At 40.7% G+C, this 16,440-nt stretch overlaps 1 long non-coding RNA gene across 1 annotated transcript in view; it reads left to right on the top strand.

Annotated features, from left to right (window-relative positions):
* LOC308498665 overlaps positions 1–16,164 on the top strand; it is a 37,176-nt gene extending 21,012 nt beyond the window's left edge. Inside the window, exons 3-4 of the long non-coding RNA XR_013993499.1 lie at positions 3,278–3,335; positions 12,457–16,164. This is a non-coding gene — a long non-coding RNA (uncharacterized lncRNA). The remainder of the gene's footprint in view (positions 1–3,277; positions 3,336–12,456) is intronic.
* The last annotated feature ends 276 nt before the right edge of the window (positions 16,165–16,440 follow it).

Below are 16,440 nucleotides of genomic sequence, written 5' to 3'. Positions count from 1 at the left end.
TCCCATCTTGCCCTCTTCGCTCACTGTTTTCTCTCCTGCCACTTCATTTGGGCAAACACATTTTTAAAAAATATATGTGGCAGTTTGACAAATCCAATTAATAGCTTCGCGTCATGACATTAGCTGAAGAAGCAGGTGATAGAAGCATCTCTAGACTTGAGAGCTTGCAGAGATCCAGGTGAGCCATGGGCAATGAATGAATTGGAGCAAAGTGCTAATATACTAACAGGATGGACCAACAAGATGTCAACAAGTGGAGAACAAATGTAAATACGATCTCTGGTATCCTCTTAGAGAAATCTCTGCTAACTGCTCACAATTCCGGTACCTTTCGGTCTCTGTGCAGGGGCTCCCTCTAATGCCTAGAACCGCCCCAGTTTCTGAGCCTGTCCTGACAAGTAGGTGATGACATATCAGTGTACTAGGAGAATGTAACCAGGAAGAGAGAAAGCATGCTGAATATTTGAAACTTGGGATTGAATGCCGAGAACTGTTTATATAGGAGATGGAAGAGCTGAGAAGCCAAACAATGGATGGCAACATAACCCAAAGAATAACAACAGCAAGACGCCACTGCTACTTCTAAACTGGAGATCAATTGGGAGGAAGTGCTTTTTTAACCAAAGTGGAGAAGGCAGTACGGTCATCTGTTAGGAAACCATGGTGGGACTGCCTGGTAGGAGCTGGAGGCTCAGAGGAGATGCCAGCGACACTGCCTTAGGCAGAGAGGGAGGGGGAGAAATACCCTGAGAAACACAGCTGGCAAGGGCCTGTCTCCTGGGATCCAGAGCCGAGCAGCAGAGCCTGAGGGCTGGCGCAGGCGGGAACCGCGTGCGGTTGGGTGTGGGAGGGAGCTCCGAAGTACGTCTTGATGCAAGTGAGCTTTGTATCTGCAGGGCCAGGGATGAGGCCTGGCTGCCATGAAATGGACCAGTGGCATCACCTCCTGTCCTCAGATAGTCTGGTGGAGTGTAATGGTTAAGAGTGCTGTGTAGTTCTTGCTAGGAGTGTGAATCACAAGGATGTATGCATTTATTCAAAACTCACTGAACTATATTTACCTTATGCCTCAGTAAAATGTAAACACACGCAAAGAATACTAGGCTCTGGAGTCATGCTGTCTGTATTTGCTACTAACTAGCTTTTATGAACTGAACTGTCTGTCTTCCTCTCCCATCCCCCCCATTCATATGTTGTAGCCCTAATTCCCAATGTACTGTATTTGGAGATAGGGCCTCTAAGAAGGTAATTAAGAGTAAATGAGATCATACGGATGGTGTCCTAATCTGATAGGATGGTGTCCTTATAAGAAGAGGAAGAGAAACCAGAGAGCTCTCTGTCCACCTGCGCACAGAAGAAAGGCCATGTAAGGACACAGCAAGAAGGCAACCCTCTGCAAGCCAGAAATCAACCCTGCCAGGCCCTTGATCTTGGACTTCGAGTCTCCAGAATGCTGAGAAAATAAATTTCTGTTGTTTACATCCCCCAGTCTGTGTTACTGTGTTATGGCAGCCCTAGCTGACTAATAAATTAGCTTTGTGACTTGGAGCAATTCATGTATGTTCTATCTACCTTAGTTTCTTCATTTGAGAAATGGAAATGAGAAAACTTCCCTCTTCACAAGGTTTTTGGGAGAATTAAGTGAAGTGTGAGGTTACAGCACTTGGCATGTATTAATAGTAAGTATGCATGTGTAACTCTTACTATTCATACCCCGAATTTCTGCCTCCGTATCTCTGCCCAGAATTCTGGGTCTCACCTATCGTCAGACGCTGCCTCCAACCCCCCCAGCCTATTCTACTGCCACCCTCCAGCCACCACTTGGGGTTCCGCTGGCGTCACTCAGAATTGTCACCTGGTCTTCGTTTAGCTGTCTGTGCTCCACTTGCTGACCCCATCTCCACTGAGAATGTCATGTCCCCGTGATTATGTGCTTTGGTTCACCTACCAAATGGCTTGTGACTGAGCCAGCTGTATCAGTTTTCCATGGCCCCATCCTCTCTGGTCCTGGCTCCTTCTCATCAGCCTGTGTGCTTAGGTTGGCTCAGCATACTTCCTACCTCCTTTAGCAACACTCCAGGATGTTTACACAGACTCATGGAGCTGTGCAAATTCTAGATTTTTCTGTCTGGAAATACCTTGGGATGGAAAGGGTTGAGTGGATGAGCTTTCTTTGAAGCTGCACTTGCATGGCAAGCACACTGTTTTATGTTTGTTTGTTTTTACCTTAGACTATGGGCTTATTTGGGGTGGATTTTGGGAGAAATAATGGAAGTAATGTGTGTGTGAGTTGGGGGTTGGGCGGTCACGGTCACAGGCCAGTTGGAGACAACTTCCCAGCATCAGGCCCTCACTCCGCACATTATTACTGGTTTTATGTAGGCATTGGGACTTGTGGTTGTCTGAGGTTTGTTGGGTGGTTTGCAAGCAGTGGTTCTCAGGTTTGTAATGATGTGTATTGGTTTTCAATTGCCATATAGCTCAAACGTAACAGCATAAAACAACACACTTTTTTAAAATCTCAGTTTCTGTAGTTTTTAGTCTTTTAAAGTTACAAAAATGATACAAGCTGGTTATAACAAGTTTAAACATTAAGAAGTTTGTAAAAGTAAAAGTGAGACATACATTCTTCCCTCTATTCCAACTCTCCCAGGTAATAACTACTGATAGCCATTTAGTACATCCATTTATGTTTTTTCCATGCTTACATGAACATAAACAGCCACTGTTTTTTCTTTGTCTGTTTTTGTTTTTTTTTTGTAAAATAAGAATGAGCTCATACTTAAATTAGACAGGATTTTTGTTTTCAAGTGATAGAAACTATATATGTCAACTATTTCAGGCAAAAAGAGGAATTCACTGGTAGAAGAATTGAAACCACAAGACTGTCTTTGTCTTTTGTCTCTGCTTCTCTCAAACCAGCATCTTCTCCAAGCTCGAACTCCGTACACTGGAGGCAGCCTGGCTTTCTTCCCCCCAAGCTTCCCCACTCAGATGCCTTACTCCTCTGCTGTCAGCTCTGAAGAAAATACTTCCAAGAAGCACTGTTGTCTGAAAATCACACAAAACCCAACTGCAAGTGAATTAATAGAGGGTTATTGTTTTCATGGAGTAAGATGTCTAGAGGTAGATGATTGTTCTGTCATCCTATGATGCCATGGTTCTGGGTCAGTTTCTTTACAATTCTCTTGGTCTTCCCCTCATGGTTGCAAGATGGGTGCAGCCACAATAAACACTATTTTCTCCTTTGACAGTTTTCTTTCCGCTTTTCTCAAAGGTAAAGCCAGAGACAAAGGCTGTGTGCAGGGACTTGGGGAGGTGATCACAGGAAGCAGGTAAGGACTGGGTTTGGGGGGGGATGAAGCAGGGAAAGAAAGGTATAAGAATGCATTACTGAGTGGGGCAGTGGGTGATGTTCTAAATCCTGCTGGTACCTCCTGAGCAGCCTTATGAGATATATCAGAACTGTCCCCTGGGGGACCAGAAGAGCAGCATTTTTTATCAGTGCACCTGCCCCCACAACTAAACATATTTGCCAGTTAGCATGTGTATAGGGTATATAGTTCATAGCTGCTTACTACTTCGTTATACAGATGAGCCATCGTTTGCGTGTTCGCCTGTTAATGGACATTTAAGTTGCAGTCCTAATTTCATGTCACATTGCCACAAGCATTGAAAGGGTCATGACTTTTCTTTTTCTTTTTTCATGATCCCAGGACTGAGGAAGTGTTATTCCATTTCTAGGCTTTGGCAAATTGGAAAATATAGCAATATTTCATCTTGCCAAAACAACTATTTCACACTAACCTATTCAGAACAAAAATAGCAGAGGTAAAAATAGCTACTAAGCAGCCAAATAGATGTCAAACAGTCACGAATTCCAGATGGAACGGGCAGTCCTGTGTGCAAGGTCACTCGGATTTTGCCTTAAATCTCACACATTTCACTTGAAAGAGAGATCTTTATAGGCCTGTTTAACCCCGTTTCACTTACAATTCTGACTAGCTTGGTATCCTAGTTACTGTCTCCACAGCAAATGAAAAGGGGAAGGAAGCTGCTAAGGGAAGCCACGCTGACAAACTCAAAATCAAAACATGACCACTGACAGCAAAAGGAGGCAAAAAAATCAGAACAGCAATAATGAAAAAAAAAACCTTTTTCAAAATGTCATAAACATGCAAAAGAATAATTGGTATTCTATCTACTCTATGGAACAGTCAAAGAACTGAGGTCCCCAGCCAGGAAGAAGAGTTAAAATTGCATTTAGAGTTCTCTTTACAAGGCAAGGAAATGAATAATGTATTTTATGCTATTAAGACCTCTCATTCAGTATTGACTCAGTATGATGATTATTTTTGTGTAATATGTTTTAGAGAGATTTCCCAATAAGTAGATTTACATTGATGAAAAAAGTGGATTCTAAAAGCTCTGGGGAACTTCACTCTCGGAAAGAAATGTTTTCCATGGAGTTTTAGCCAAGGTTGGGTAGAAACAGGGAGGGATTTCTCTTACCCCTCTGCACAAGAGGGCGACATGGAGCAGCCTCCACCTCTAAATCAGGGCAGCAGGCTCTGTCTCGGGAGTGCACGTGGACTGTCACTAAACTGTCCTTCAGCAGTGACCGCTAAAGCTGGGTAGGCAAATATCGAGACATGTATCCATCCTCCTAGAAATCTTCCAGGAATGTGATAGGAACGCTGGAATGGAATGACCAGAAAATAATCCTTTACCAGGAAGAAAACAATTTGGGAACATTTTCCGCAAAATTGTATAACACGCCATTCATTTCTTGTTTAGTCTGTCTAATAAGTACGCAGTGATATTCCAGCTGTGGCATCAGCTAACCAGGATATTTGTGTGTGTGTGTGTGTGTGTGTGTGTGTGTGTACACTTGAAATTAGCTGATAACATCGAATACAGACTTTTTCTGTTTTGTCCCAGAATCTTAACGTCTAATGCACCAATCTTGATGTATCTCTAATCTTATTACTGTTAATATTACCACTTAATTTTATCCATTCATTATAATTTCTTCTTTTTTTTTTGGTCTTACATGCTGTGATAGAATAGAATAATAGCCCTCAAAAGATGTATTTGTCTTAATCTCCAGAACCTGTGAATATATTATGTTATATGGCAAGGGAAATTAAAGTTGCAGATGGAAATAAAGTTGCTAATCAGCTGACCTTCAAATAAAGAGATGATCCTGGATTATCTGATGGGCCAAATGTAATCACAAGGGTCCTCAAATGAGCAAGGCAGAGGCAAAAAAGTTAGAAACAAAAATGGCATTGTGAGGAAAGCCTGCCACTGATGGCTTTGAAGATGGAAAGGAGTCCCAAACTAAGGAATTTGGCAGCTTCTACCATGTTTCCCCAAAAATAAGACCTAGCTGGACAATCAACTCTAATGCGTCTTTTGGAGCAAAAATTAATATATTAATATAATAATATATTACATAAGACCCAGTCTCATATTATAGTAAAATAAGACCGGGTCTTATATTAATTTTTGCTCCAAAAGATGCATTAGAGTTGATTGTCCAGCTAGGTCTTATTTTCGGGGAAACATGGTAGAAGTTGGAAAAGGCAAGAAAATGGGATTCTCTCCTAGAGCCTCCAGAAAGGAATGCAGCCCTGCCACCACCTTGATTAGCCCCGGGAGACCCATTTTGAGCTTCTGACTTCCAGAACTCTAGGATAATAAGTCTGTGTTGCTTTAAGTCACTAAATTTGTGGTAATTGGTTCCAGTTGCAGTAGGAAACTAATACACGTGCTCGTAACTTACATTTAAGATGTACTTATGAAGTGTTTACTATATGCTTAACATCGTGCATGGGGAGAAGATACAAAAACAGTGTTAATGTCACACCTTTTCTTAAGCGTTGATATTTCAGAAGATGAAATAGGGTTTTATATCGGTTACACAGACCTTTAGCTATCATTCTGACGCTCCTAGTTGCTTAGGTAACTATTGATTCATCTAATCATCCACAGTTCTTCATGCCTTCTCTGTGCTAGGCATTGTGCATACAAAGACAAGTGAGATACAAAGATGAACAAGATACAGACACTAAATATCGTCAAGCAGGATTCTTCATCTCCATTATACCCAATCTGCTCCTCCTGCAATCTTTTCCCAAACTCCCAATTCCTCAAACTCCAAATCTACAAAATAGTTGGAGCAGAAGTCTTAAGCCAGTGATGTGAGAGTCATTTCTGTGGTTGGTGTGAAGGGGAAGGTAAAAGGATAATGCCTGGATCTGTCCCTGGAGATTCTGACTCAGTAGTCTGAAGAAGCCTTTAGCTATAGGTTTTTTTTGGTAAAAGCTCCCTAGATAATTCTATACCTTGCTTTAGAGAGTAAGATGAATATAGCAAAAAAACAGACCAAAGAAATTTCAACAAGTTAAACATTTTTTGATATCATATAGGAGGTACATGTTAGTTGATTACGATGTAAAGAAATTACAAGCAACAGAAGAGAACCACTCAAAACCTGTACATTTGGAAATTAACAAAGCACATTCCTAAATAATTATCTGGAGAAAGAGGGAGTCAGAGTAAAATTGCAAACTATTTAGAAAAAGAGAAACCATAAGGAAAGTAAACAACAAGGAAACCAAAATTATAGGAAGTAGCCAAAGTGGTATTCAGAGGGAAATTTATAGTCTTAAACTTTTATTAGAAAATAAGAAAGATTAAACATAAAGTACCCAGGTCAAGAAGATATAAAAAGAACAACAAAAATTAACCCTAAAGAGTAGAAATGTTTACGGCAGATTAAAGATAAAAACAAAATGAAGCAAAATCACCTTAGTGAAACTGATGAACAAAACCGAAAATTTGTTCCTTGAAAAATGAACTTTGGTTATGATAAATACATAGTATTATTATTAGTTGTAGTATTAATAGTAGTAGTAGTGGTAGTAGTAGTATTAAGAAAATATGTATGTAATTCTTTGTGTCAGAGGCATTCATTACCCACCAGATATGCACGTGCTTTCCTGCATTTCCACGCTCTCTGGGCCATAAGTGGTAAATACCACTGAACCGTAAGCAGAGTGACATGTGCCATTTATGAACCAAAGCATTTAAGAGCCTGTGTGTGATTCTTCAGCTTTCCCTCTCCCTCTCTTTCTCTGCTGCTGTGAGCTTGAAGGCCATGTCCTCAGATAGTGAAGCCATACATGGAAGTAGCCCAGATTACTGAGTCCCCAAATGAAGGACAGAGACTGGAGAGTTGCCCAATGGACACAGCAGTCTGTGTGCAAAAGAAATTAAATTTTCTGGTATTAAGTCACTGGCGCATGTTTTAATGTAGCATAGCCTATCTTATCCTCACTAATTCATGTTTTATAAAATGTGTTCTTTCTAGAGTACCTCTCAGTTGTTAGATCAATACCTATAACTTAACCAATGTATTGTAAAAGTTAAAGTGTAGGAAGAGAGTGGAAAAGGGGAGATAAGCTGAGCTCTTCAAACTTGATTATTTTTCCTATTTGTTGCCAGGCAAATTTACCTGAAGTACAAGTCAGTTACCAAGACCTAATAAATAGCCCAAGTTGTGTGTGTCTACAAAGATACATATACTGCAAAGCCTGTAGAGGGAAAGGGTTTCTAGCCACCTCCTTTACTGTTTTCTGTTTACAGTATTTCTCTTAATTTGTTAATTCACTGTTGCTCTAGTAAGACTAAGAAACAACTTTTTAATTTCTATTTCTATAGACTATTAATGTGACTTATCACAATTGACTCATTACAGCATATTTCCATCAAAGTGAGAAAATGAAAGTAACACACAAAAAACAGGTCTTTGTATTAAATGACCTGTTGCTGAATTTAACCTGATTTTGATGCTAATTCTCATGTTCATAGTACAGTAGAGCAAAGTCATTTATTGACAGGGATGTTTTCAAGTGTTAGTCATATTTCTGAAATGTACAGAATACTGAAGCATGCAGTGATTTAATGCATGGAGTCAGCTTGTCTGAGTTTATATCCCAACTCCATAACCTACTACCCAGGTGACCTTTGGCATTATTGAGCCTCTCAGAGCCTCAGTTTCCCATTTTGTAAAATGGGAGTAACAGTTGTTAGCACCTCAAGGGGTTGTGGTGGAGATTAAAAATGGTGCTCTGTAAATTGCTCTATAAGTGGTGGTGGTGGTGGTGGTGGTGATGACGCTCATGATTGAGCAGGTTACCTAGTCACACAGAGCTGGTACGGATGAGCAGCTCTGCCTCTTACTACCCATGTTTCTTTGAGCTGTCATTTTCAGTTTTCTCATGAATGAATGAGGGTAATTACGGTTATCTGGTACACTTGTTGGGAAGATTCAATCAAATAGAGTATTACAAATAGTGTTTAGCACAGAGATGGGCACACAAGGCACTCAATAAATAATAGCTATTATTATGAAAAGCAAAAGTTGGAAAACTTCTGTTTAGTTTACCTAGATAGCAAAAATATCATCCAAAACAATATTCTCTGTTACCATGCTCTTCCACTCCTTCTTGTGGCCTTAAACGTTCCTATTATTATTTTCTGAACTACAGGCCAAGTTCTAATACCAATAATTCTAATATATTATCTAATATTTTTTGTTTTGTATTTTTTAATATCTAGATTTCATGAAGTGAGAATTGGAAAATCTTTTGGTTGCTGTTGTACAGGTTTTACTTGCCCATGTTGGATTTAACTTAGAGTCCACATTTTTGTCTTTCCTCTTTCATCTCTCCTTTCTTCCTTTTTCCCTCTTTCCTTGCTTCTGATCCTCATTCCTTTGTTTTCTTCCTCCCTTCCTTCTTTATAATCAGTATACCTCCAAATTATATTGTGTGAAACTCCCATGCATGATAGCCTCCATATGTCCATCTAAATGATTATCTACTCTTCCACACAGAGACTGCATTACTCCAATGATTGCTTTCACTCTCGTTTTGGCCAAAACTTTACCTTCTCCCAATGCATTGAATATTAATTTCAGCTTGCAAACTTCTGATAATTTTTAATCCATGCTTTTTTTCCCAATGCTATTGTAAACTTATTAGCTCCACATTTTCCATTGCTTACTAATTTTAAATCCTTAAAGAAGATGCCAAACAATCAAAATCCAATCCGGTTTTGCAAACTACGTCAATAATATAAAAGGGTCAAGTTCTGGCCACCCACGGAAATTGTTCCAGACAAAGCTATCAACTTCTTCCTTGGATTCTAAAATGATATCCATTTGTTTGTTTGGCACCAAGCTGCAGGGGAAATTGAGTTAGTTAAATTGTCTCCAATAAAGAGAATTTTCACTTTCTGAAAATGTTAAAGTCCATGGACTCTCTCAGGACTTACGTATATCATTAATATTTTATACCTAGAGAAAAAAGTAGCAATGATATTGATGGTACTGTTAATATTAACAGCTATTGTGTGGGGCCTATTATCTTTTCTCTGAGGAGGGGAGGGTCATTGTAAGGTTTGGGGAGCTAGGGAGAGAATCCCTGCTTCAGGCATATGTGATGAGGCTCTTGGAAGAACAAGGGTGGGAGAAGGGAGTACCATGAGTTTGTAGTAGGAGCAGATTTGTGGTCAGCATCCTTGGCTCTTCTGGGGGGGGGCGTCTTTGTGCATGTCCATTTTCAGCGAGCAAGATGGTACAAGGGTTAAGAACACAGGCTTTGGAGGCAGACATAGCTGGCTCACCTCAAGGGCCAGCTTTATCATTTGCTAGTTGCATGACCTTGCATAAATTACTTCACCAAGCCTTGGTTTCTTCATCTGTTAAATTGGGACAGTAATGGTACCTTCCCTTTAGGGTTGTTGTGAGGAGTGAGTAACAGAATGAGTGGAAAACATTTAGCACATTGTCAGGCATGTGGTAAACTCAGTGATTGTTTAGGATCGCTATGGCTGTTTTACTATTACTACTACGTTATTATTAAATTCTGTAATTTAATCATTGAGTTTAGTTGAAGAAGAAGGGTTTTTTCACTTCTCCAATGTATCATGGGATCCTTCACTTCAACCCCTGGCTTTAAAGTGGGAAGCCATTATTTCTTATGTGTTTTCTGTTTGTTTGACTATCCGAAGGATAAATCCTCCTCTTCCTTTTTTTCTTACTCTTTTTCTTCTCCATGTAATTCCAATAAAAACCACTTGCCTAATGTAGATGTCACTGTAAGACATATAGACGTCAGAGGAAAGTGGTAGCTCACCTCTGCCATTTGAAATACAGATTTGGGCACAGTGGAGCCCTGCGGGTGAGAGAGAGTTCTAGAACTCTCAGGGGCTTGACTGCTTGGGTTTGCAGAATTCAGTGTTCTCAGTCTCACTACGCACAGAGCCTGGGCAGTTTGATGGGGCTGTTTTTGGCCTGGTGTCAGGGGACTCCCCAGATATCTGTAACCTTCCTGGAGGCCTCTTCCTCCCAGGTTAATCACATGCTGGGCTGTGAGAGGAGCCCCATTTCAGTCTCCCCTGGCCTCTGGCAGCTGCATGGAAGTTGGGAGAAGTTAAATGTCAGCCTCTGGTTGAAACTGAGAGGTGGCAAGGAAATGGAAGCCTGACAATAGATGTGGGCAAGGTCAGTACTGAAGTTGCAGGGATGAAGTCAGAATGTGTGCGTCGGGGTCTTTTGGGCTGAAATTATCTATGTTACTGTGTTTCCCCCAAAATAAGACCTAGCCGGATAAGCAGCTCTAATGCGTCTTTTGGAGCAAAAATTAATATAAGACTCAGCCTTATTTTGCTATAATATAAGGCCAGGCCTATAATATAATATAAAGTAATGTAATATAGTATAATATAAATAATATAATATATAATATAATTAATATAATTAATATAATATAATATAATATAATATAATACCGGGTCTTGTATTAATTTTTGCACCAAAAGACACATTAGAGCTGATTGTACGACTAGGTCTTATTTTTGGGAAACACAGTACTTCATCACTTCAATCTATTTCTGTGGGGGAAAAAAAGAAATATATATGTATATATACATACATATATGTATATGTATGTGTATGTACATTGCTTACAGAGTGCTTTCACATTGAGTAGAAGAAAGCTGACTTTTCCTCTCTATGTCTGTCCTTTATTCTTACATGACTGTCACATTTATAACCTCTGACACTTCTGGTCACCAGATGTGAGGGTTTCCCCTCTCCGAAGGTGGGTGTTCTGCAATTTAACTAGTCAATTCTGACACCATCTACCTGAAAATAGTGTCAGATCCCACAGGTTAAGGGCTCGGTACCCTGAGACTGTCCCCCACTTCAGATGCCAGTCACAAGCAGTAGGTCCTCAGGTGACCCACAACTTCTCTCCAACTTGGTTATACATTGGAGGTTCCCACGCCCCTCCTCAGGTTCTATTAACTTGCTAGAGCAACTCATAGAATTCAAGAAAACACATTTACCAGTTTATTAAAAGACATGATACAGGTTACAAATGAAGAGATACAGAGCGCAAGGACTGGAGGGTTCCAAGCACAGGAGCCCCTGTCCCTGTGGAGTTGGGGTGTGTCACACTCCTGGTACACACATGGATATGTTCACCAACCTGAAGCTCTCTGAACCCCATACTATTGGGATTGTTATGGAGGCTTCATCATGTAGGCAGGATCAATTGTTAACTGCATTTCCAGTCCTTCTCCCCTTTCAAGAGAATGGAGGGTAGGGCTGAATATTCCAAGCTTCTAATCATGGCTTGGTCTTCCTAGTGACTAGGCCCCATCTAGGGGCCCATTAAGAGTAGCCTCAGTAGAACAACAGACACTCCTATCATCCAGGAAATTACCAGGGTTTCAGGAGCTCTGTGCCAGTAACCAGGGGCAGAGACCAATATACTATATTTCCTCTTATCTCACACTCATGTACCAACGGGCATGGTCCTCACAATAGCCCTTTGAGGCAGGCAGGGGAGGTCTCGCCCCTATTTTTCAGAAAAGAAAACAGAAGCTGTCCCCAGTACGTCTTCTGCATAAGTGGCAGTGCCGTCTCTGGCTTCTGGTTCCACTGTTCAGGGTTTTTGCTGTGGGCAGGACTTATTCTAGATAAGGACCTAAAGTAAGGCTGGAGGCCCACTGGGACCATCTCCGGGCACCAAATTACTTCTACTTTTCTGTGTGATTTTCTGAAATTCCATCATTGTGAATCACTTACACATTTGATTTGGCCAGTACTTCTCCAAGTCCTCTCTTACAAAATCCCTAGTAGGGGCAGGTAATCACGAATGAGAAATCAGTTTGCCAAATTAATGTCTGTCTTGACAGCCAGCGAGATAGAAATGTTGATGGCAGATGGAGAGAGGGAATCTCTGGAATTGGAAGCACTCTTGAAGAAGTGCAGGCCTGGGAGGGTGCATTGGTTTTCTGTCGCCGTAAAAGCAATTACTGCAACCTTGCTAGCTTAAAATAATGCATAGTTATTATCTCACCATTTCTGTTGTTCAGGAGTCTGGGCCCGGCTTGGCTGGGTCCTCTGCTCAAGTTCTTAGAGGACTCATGAAGATGCTGCTGGGCTGCAGGCCTCCCTGAACGTGGGATCTTCTTCCAAGCTCACAGCGTTGTTGGCAGGATTCAGTTCCTCACGGTTACAGGACGGAAGCCCTCAGCGCCCAGAGACCATGTGCAGTTTCCTGCCACGTGGCGCTCTCCATAGGCAGTTCCCATCGCAGCAATTGCTTCTCCAAGGCCAGCCACAGGTTTTCTGTCTCAAGTCCCTCGGATGGAGTGTTACGTCGCATAATGTCATCATGGGAGTGACATTTTGAGATTTCACCTGAGAATCTAGATCTTTCAGTGAAGCTGGGCGCACATTCCCCCTGGGACACAGCTGGTGGGAGCTGAGTAGCACCAGCAGCGGAGTAACCTGGTCGCGGAAGGACTCTAGTTTTCCAGAGTCCCTGCCCTGGGCAGATGTTGCATACGCCCTGCCACCTGTCCTGCTTCAATCATTTACTGCGATCTTCCGTCTGTCGTGGGTATTTGAGTTTGTGACCCAGGATACATTCTTGAAACTGAAAAAGTGTTTGAATCCAGGAAGTGGAATAGGAGGTTGTGATGGAAGACAGGGGGTGGGGCTAAAGCAAATATGGCCCCATTTTCTAATTATAACCCTCTCATTTTCTAATTATAACGCAGAAGAAGGTGGGATGGAACAAAGCTGGGTTCTGCTCCTGGCTCTGCACTCGCATGTGTGGATTTGAGTTTATAATTTCATCTTTTCAGAGCCTCACTTTCCTCATCTGGAAAGCCTCCCTTCTCCCAGAGTCTCTGAGGGTCTAGGAATCTATAATTCTGACAAGTGCCCAAGGTGGCTCTTAATCGTCAGGCAGGTTTGGATGACGTGTCCATTCGCAACTGGGCATTAGCCTGCAGTTATGGGCTCAGGAGACAGTTCTTGGGGAAAGATGTTGGCAATTGGGCCTAATCCAAGCAGGCTAGAACTCCAGGAAATACTTCAGTTTCAGAAGGAATATTCTCAGTGAGAAAATATTGAGAAGTTAAGAAGAATCTGGGAAACTGAGTCAAAAACCGAAACATATAGACTGGGCCATCATGGTGGAGTAAATGGTAACTGGGTTCCTTCCCAGCCCCTAGCAGCTAACTTCCTATAGTTTGTAAGCTGCTGATGGGGTCGGGGTGCCCAGCCCAGTAAAAAGCAGGGGCTCAGTAAATGTTGGTTGAATAAGTGAGTCAATAAAAAGTAAACATTTGCCAGGGTGTGGTACATGATGCCATTTGCATGCACTCTCCCACTCTTAACCTCTGTGAACCATTCTGAGAACATGGAGGAAAGTTTTCTTGTCTCTCAACACACTCTTTCTACTGAACTGAGTGCAATCTATAGAGATACCATAGTTAAGGAGCGGCCCAATTTAGAGCAAATCTTTTATTTCTAGCTCAAAGCAAATTAAGTACCTCCAGTGTACTGGTTTAAAATGCAAAGCTATCATTTTCCGTTAAAAAAAGAAATTCTTTTTGTTTCTGAATTTCAAATTCTGGAACACATTTTCCCAACCAAGGGGAATTTGTAGGTGAATTAGTTAGTAACTTATAGGTGTGGAAAGCCTCAGTGTAGACAAACTTGGATTTTATCATTACACTATCATGTTGGAACACGTAAGAGAATTTTAAGCATTCTAGTACAAGTGCTGATTGTTATTAATGCTTTGTGGTGAAAGAACATGATATTTACCAAGTTGTGCACTTTAATTTGTGCCGTCTATTGTTTGTCCATCATTCCTCAATAAAGCCATAAAAACAAAGGGACGTGAAGTGGAAAAGTATACATATGCTTTAGGGTAAGACTTTGTTTCCCCTAAAACATAGTTTGGTCAGTTAATTCATATATTTTTGGTACTATCTCCTTTTAACACACAACATTGGTTTTGTTTAATAACCCAAGAGAGCCTCTAAATATTTCATAGCTGATATTCCCGATGAGAAGTTAACTTGCACCACAGTTATTTTTTATTTATGGGCTTTTATTTATAGTGCTCCACGAAGCATGGTAAAGACAGGTTTATGCTCTGGGCCTTCTATGAGTGCTTAGCATTTAGATAGCAGTGACAGGTACGAGCATGAGTGGCTTTGTGAGTTATTTGGAATGATAGCCTCCTGGTCAGAATGACATGCTGTCCTGCTTGGGGGGGAAATGATTATACAGGGTATGGTCACCAGTCACTGCATTTGGAGTCATTTTTCTAGAAGTGGTGATGAGCATTTCAGGGACAGAAGTATTGCGGAAGGTAGATGGAGGAAAGAAAGGCATTTGAAATGAGGGAAACGGCATGAGCAAGGCACGAAGGTGCTGTATCTGGTATATTTATAGGACAATATAGGGGAACAGAATTAAACGAGGCTGAGTAGTGTGGTGGGCCTGCATTATGAAGGATCTAGGGAGTTAGGCCTTGGAATGCTAGCAAATGGAAAACAGGATGTTTTCTAGTAAAGGTTTCTGAATGGAAGAATGCCATAATAGTAATTAATTTTCCATAGAAGGATTACCACACATAGGTAATGTTATAAGTGCTCTGACATACGCAATACATGCCACAGCAATCCTGTGATGGAAACACTATTTTCAGTCTCTCATTTTTAAAAAAGATTTTTGTTAAAAATATAGCTAACATACAATATTATATTAGTTTCAGGGGTACACAACAATTATTCAACATTTATATACGTAAAGAAGTGATCACCATCAGTCCCGAAACCATGCGACACAGTACTAAGCTATCACAATATCACTGACTGTGTTCCCTATGCTGTACATGACATCCTCATGACTTATTTGTTTTATACTTAGAAATTTGGACCTCTTATTCCCCTTTGCCTTTTCTCCTTTTTAAATTTTTAAATTATAGGTGAAATTCAACATTATTTTATATTAATTTCAGGTGTACAGCATAGTGATTAGACATTTATACAATTTAAGAAGTGATTCCCCTGACTACTCTAGTATCCACCTGGCACTATACATAGTTATTACCATATTATTGACTATATTCCCTGTGCTTTACTTTACATCCCCATGACTATTTTGTAACTACCAACTTGTACTTCTTAATCCCTTCACCTTTTTCACCCTGACTCCCTACCCCCTCCCATCTATCACCCCAACATATCTAGTACCCATCTGACACCATACATAGTTATTACAATACTATTGACTATGTTCCTTATGCTATACCCTACATCCCCATCCATAACTACTTTGTAGTAACCAATTCATACTTTGTAATCCCTCTTTTTTCACCAACACCCCTAACACTCTTCCCATCTGGCAACAATCAAAATATTTTCTGTATCTACGAGTTTATTTCTGGCTTTGCTGTTGTCCATTTCGTTCTTTAGATTCCACATATCAATGAAATCACGTTGCATCTGTCTTTCTCTGTCTGACAATCCACCCAGCACAGTACTCTCCAGGTCCATCCATGCTGCTGCATGGAACAGTACCCATTCCCTTCCATAGCCGAGCAATATTCCATTGTCTATATGCACCACCTCCTCTTTATCCATTCTTCCATTGATGGACACCCAGGCTGCCTCAACATTTTGACCGTTGCAAACAATGGTGCAATGAACATATGGATGTACATGTCCCCTCGAAGTAACATTTTGGATTTCTTTCAATAAATACCCAGAAGTGGGATTACTGTGTCCTTCTTTGTCTCTTGTAGACTTTGTTTTAAAGTCTATTTTGTCTGATATAAGTATTGCTACCCCAGATATTTTTTTCCCCATTTTCATGAAATAACTTTTTCATGCCTCTACTTTCCATCAGTGTGTGTCTTTCAATCTGAAGTGAGTGTCTGGTAGGCAGCATATGTAAGAGTTTTCTTTTCTTATCCATTCAGCCCTCCTATGTCTTTTGATTGGAGCATTTAATTCATTTACATTGAAAGTAATTGTTGATAGATATGTAGC

Source organism: Rhinolophus hipposideros, assembly GCF_964194185.1.
Source record: "Rhinolophus hipposideros genome assembly, chromosome: 6".
NCBI lineage: Eukaryota > Metazoa > Chordata > Mammalia > Chiroptera > Rhinolophidae > Rhinolophus > Rhinolophus hipposideros.
Note: the sequence above shows the minus strand (reverse complement) of the source record. Positions and strands in the feature narration are given on the sequence as shown.